Genomic DNA, 6,000 nt, shown 5'->3' on the forward strand with positions numbered 1-6,000 from the left:
AGGACATTAAAGTCATTACTTCAAGTAATTTGCATAGAACTATGTCATAACTAACCTATGGTGAATTGAACCAGATTTGTTTAATGTTCAATGGTTGAAAAACCTTTTGTAGCCATTGGGACTGATATATGTGTCTACTGTTCAAAACTTGATGGATTAAAGACAATGGAGAAAAACTTGAACCTGTAGAGAATTGTACAGATCTTGGTGACCAAGTCCACATCTGATAAAAGCAAATACTCCGTGTGAAAGAATATATAAGTCGTTACTATCCATTGGTATAGCATCCTTCTGAGCAAATAAACAAAAAAAACATTGAAGTATAACAAAGTTATTAGCAATGTCCTTGCTAGGAAATGACAATGTTGTGTAATTATGATCATTACAGCTATAACCACACACACATTAAGCAAAATGTCACTGTTGTCAGTGCTATAGCACAGTTTTATGCTGGTCGAAGAAGAACTCTGTGTAACAAAGAGAAACAAACTCAAGAGCTTCATCAACAAACTACTGTTTGTGAACAACCTACTAATGAGCAGCCAGAACATCTACAAAACAAAGAGAAACAAACTATTTTGTCGGGTGACTCGTTCAAAGAGGTTACATTTATAGCGGTAACTCACGATGAGTGGACAGATGAGCCTATTATTGGAAGAGTATTAACACTGGAAGAAGAAAATGTGACATTGAATTTAGGTGGTATGATGATACTTACAGACGTAAATGGAGGGCATCCAGAGAAAGGAAAAATGGACAATATATACCTTGGGTTAGCCATGTTAAAGGAAGTCAAGTTTTACTCAATTTCACTATTGAAGTAATTGAAGAATTTTGTCTTGAGCAACACATAGTTTGCCGAATTAAAAGCTGCCTACAAAAGAGTGAAGAAAACATGAGACTTATGCATGCATCCTTTTTCTTTTGATATATCATTTTCTTTTTTAATCGTTTTGTATATAGTAAGTTCTGAGTATTTTAGGAATATATTCATTTATTTTATCAAAATATACCTTGTCTTGGATTAAATGTTGTGTTCACTTAATTTGTTCCAATGTTTTTTCTTTTTTTCTGTGTCAGTAACTACAAATAAAAACAATTATGCAAAATCATGATAAATTGAAAATTCCATAATGAAAATAGATATGGTTGATAATATTTGTACTAACTTGACACACTATTGAATATCATATTGTCGTTTGCATCCAAAGTCACACATAGCCAGTCAAGTTTGAAGTATATATGTACTGACAAAACATGTCCTGCAAACCCAACCTAAATGGATGGAAACATGGAACAGAAGTGGTTGTCTATGGTTACCTTTTGGACAAGTATACCGAGGAGTGTTAAGGTAGGAGATGTGTCAACTAGCAGCAAACAAACTGCTGTAAGAATTGAGGCCTGAACCTAATATTGAAAAGAAGTGACCACCCAAACACAGAAAGCAACCAGATCTTTTTATAAAGGAACACTACTCAATTCACTTTGGAAGGCAGTTGGCTTATATTGACAATGCATCTACTAAAGACAGACAAAAACTAAAGGTAGAGTACATTATATGTACAAAATATACCTACATGTATTCAGAAACAGCTTGATAAACAAAAGCAAAACAGCTTGAGGAGAAGTGGTCAAAAAGATCTAAGAAGCCAGGACAAAACATAATTGGTCACTACCAAAAGCCTCCAAATAAGGATTTTATATGCATAGCATAGGAATGTTTAGGGATAAACTTTCACTTTCCTCACTTAGGTACCAATATAATGAAGTTAGCAATGCAAAATCATCCCACATGTCCATTAAACCAAAGTCAAATGACTAATGATATATACACAAACACAAATTATAATCACCTATAGGGAAAGCTGTGATGAAACATTGTCTGTAGAATGCAATGTATGATTAATTAAGTGTTTAATGTATTTAGTACTCACTTTAATGCAGGAAAAACAAGAAGTCATTGATGATAGTGAAGAGTTGAAATCCTCTAGGGGTGATGAATACAATGATGGGGATGAAGATGCCATTGTAACTTATTTCAACCTTCCATCAAGACCTGTGAGTTCACTGTAAAAATTAATACGTCATTTTAACAACTAATTTGTAGTTTACATGGATGTACTACTATGGAATATAGAATTCTGTGAATTACTCACTATGTAATTTGTAGAAATTTGTACTTTTATGTACTAGTATATTATGTAATGAGTAATTTGCATAAATTTTAAATTCCATAGTAATCCACCCATGTAAAGCACAAACTAATTGTTAAAATACATATTAATTTTTACAGTGTTAATAAAGAGTCACTTTTGACAAGATATTCTTATATAGATCTATGAGACTGGGGCACCACTGGAGTTGTTCTATACACCAAACAAGGGTTTTGGAAAATCAAACCAGAAACCTATGTTGGATAAACAATGTCCTCCAGTTATTGCATGTAACCCCCCTGGCAAAACATCTGTGTGGTAATTAGAAACCCCAAACTTTGAAGAATTGATGAATTATTTTAAAAGTATACCACAAGTGGAATTAACACCAGTACAAAAAGAATACTTAAACATCAACTGCACAGTAAAAGATAACTTCGTTAATTTACAGACAATAACAGTATTCATTTATTTCTAAGCAATATGATATAATTTATGTAATTTAATAGGCATTGATGACATCAACACAAATAGATTTTGGTGGACAGAATGATGTAATAGAAAGAATAGAGTTACTTGTTGATGCTGTTAGTGTTCAATCAATGGAGGTAATGGAGATTTAAGCATGTACAACTGTAATTAACTAAGAATATTTGTCTAATGACTGTTTAATATATATATATACAATCACTGAGAAACAATGTCCTATCTGCAGGGAGGGTACCTGTGATCACTGTGTTGTTATATATATTTAACAATTAGATACGTGTTGGAGAAGAGTACACAAAAATACTATTAATATCAGTAGTTGCATGGACAGAAAGAAGACCGCATATCAAATTGTTGGTGGAAGAAAATATCTTGCTACTCAGAAAAAACATCCCATCATTTGTAAGCTGTATATTGTTTACAATAATGGCATTATAATAAAGCCTACAGATGCATACCTTGCAATGAACGTCTAATGACTGTTAGCACAAGTTTTGCTTCATTACCTGATGTACAGATAATAGGCATTTCTTGAAACACACATACAAATAAAAAATCAAACAAGCCATTGTTGCTACAAGAGTAAGATACAGCAATGTAATCCATCTGATATTATATCTGATAGGACAATTACAATTGAAAATACTACCAGACATGATTACACCTCAAGAACTTACAGATTACTTGGAATAGCTGTTAGTACTGATTATAATGAAAGTTTCCTTTTAATCCTGTTGCCATGTAGGTTCATCATGGACATCCAATATCTGTAGATACAAGTCACTGTAAGTTACTATACAGCTATAAGATATCTACATTAAAGCAAACACAATAGACACTGCATTAGTGAAAACACCAGGTGGAGAATGGATTGAATATGATGACAATAACGTAAGATAAAATAAGATGTTTATTGGATAGAGGACTATACAAAAGACTAGCAATCCATGAGTACCCACTGTTTTCTCTTACTTGTACAAAAGATTCTGCTAGTATAATAAGGTCAACTAAACTACATAAAACTTCTTCTTTTTCACGCATTCTTAACTTTTGTTTGTTTAATATGATCTATATGGAATTACATAATTATTTAATGTTCGAAATCTTGCACCATATCTTTTTTTTTTTTTTAATAGCCCATTTCCTTTACCATATTTGAGTCTGTAGCCAAAAATATTAGACTATCATTTCCAATATATTTATCAGCAGAGGACACTGCACACTGCAATGATTTCTTCCAAATTTTTCTATCTTTTACAAGTTTTGGGTGCTTCTCTGAATGAAAAAAATTTCCAGCAAAACGGGTCCTTAAGTAAAGGCCAGCATAGACTTGGTTAGTCAATTTTAAAGCAATTTGGCTTTAGAAACCTCTTCTAAAACTTTTTTGTCCAATTTGAACAAGTACCTAGAAACTAAGCCGATAATATCATTAAATCATGATCAGTTAGATTAGGACAGACCAGATATATCAAAGCTTCCACTTAGCCAAGATGATTTGCTTTGGAAATGTTTCCTAACAAGTGAAACATGCCATAGCAACAAATGGTATATTACTACCTATGATATTCAGATAACCTTGTGAGTCTTTAATTGACATTTGAATATAAGGATATTCTCCTCACCAGGTGTTACAAAATAATGAATGCCTGGGTACAAGGCTACTTAATGACATGTACAGTCTCAATGACATCAAGACATGACATATCAACATAGAAAGACTAAAAGCATGTGGAGGCAGCTGTACAAGCGTCTCAATATGCTCAATTCAAATTTGAAGTTGTTTTTTTAAAATGTAGTGTACCTACTCTTGACCCAAGGCCTTACTATTAAGACTAGATACAAGGAGCATATGACCATCAATTTGTATTATATTTTGGTACATATATTTATGTTAACCAACAGACTGAAATTTCACTCAAATATTATTGGCCAACCATGATTTTTCTCCATAGCTCTTAAAATAGAATGGTTTGTCTTAACTTAGCTACTTCATTGAAATTATCTAACATGACAAAATAAGTTACTTTATAATTATAAAAAAGTAACAAAATAAGTCCCATGAATAAAGTAATTATCTGCAGATGCAATGCAATAGAGGTTGTGAGAACATAGCATGGGAAAATTTTAAGTCATGTATTTATGTTATTACAAAGAACTATTAAGTCAGTCTCAGTTGGACAAACAATGGAAAATTCACAAGACACAAAAGGTCTGTAACAATAACTCCTTACATATAATAGTATCATGTTGCTTAGCAACTACCCATGTATTAATCCATATGGAGATATTTGTGCTTAATGAATAGTCATATTTTTTTTATAAATGAAGTAACAGATAAGACAGATATACATGTATATGTCTATAAAACAGAACATTTAGCATAAGACTTTCATCAATATGACATTTAACAAGATAGTGATGGCTTATATACACCAGTGTAATACATGATGAATATATCATCTGTAACAAAGTCCAAAAGGTATTAACTATCAGCAGAGGCAGATCTATGGGGGGGCAGGGAAGGCCAGGCCCACCCTAAAATTTTGTCCCACCCACGTTACTTTATTTTTATTGAATTAACCACGCCTTAATTAGTTAAGATTACTGCACCTCTATGAATAATTAGCCTCATGCAGGCCCACCCAAGAACTTTTTCCTAGATCCGCCCCTGATTATCAGTACCCTTGATGTAAATATAATATCGTTACTTAGAGCATGTAGATTTAGCAAGCACTTTCTGAGTCAGTTACGCTAGCTTAGCAACTCAGCATAGTGTCTATTATTACAATTTCCATACCAATTTAATTTTAACACAAACAATTAAAAGTAAACATTTACTATTAACAACTACTATTATAATTATTACAGGAGCATGTTCAAGATGTTAATACATTACTGGATCACATCGCTCATACTGAAGACCTGTCTAATTCTAGCAAGGATATTTAAATATTAAATACAAAGATTAAATGTTTAGAGAAAGATCTTTACTTTTACAAGAAAAGAAGTCGTGATTTAAAAACAAGAGCTCATTGATTTAAAATACAGAACCAATTTTATGATCTATATATATATGGATACTGAGTTTTCTCACTTGTGTATTAGTACATTCATTTCATTCGTTTCTATCATGATGTAAATAAGTACTTGTGTAAATCCTGCTTGTACATGCACATACCTTTACATAATATATACGTGTATATTTTAGGAGGGGTGGAGTTGTGTGACCATGCTTTCTACCTATGTATACACAAGAAATTTACTAAGTACAGCTTACTTCATTGTTTATAACTACAAATAGTATTCAAGTCCAAAAATAATAGTACATATATATGTATGTATATGTATATAATTATTA

This window comes from Gigantopelta aegis, unplaced genomic scaffold, assembly GCF_016097555.1.
Source record: "Gigantopelta aegis isolate Gae_Host unplaced genomic scaffold, Gae_host_genome ctg3286_pilon_pilon, whole genome shotgun sequence".
NCBI lineage: Eukaryota > Metazoa > Mollusca > Gastropoda > Neomphalida > Peltospiridae > Gigantopelta > Gigantopelta aegis.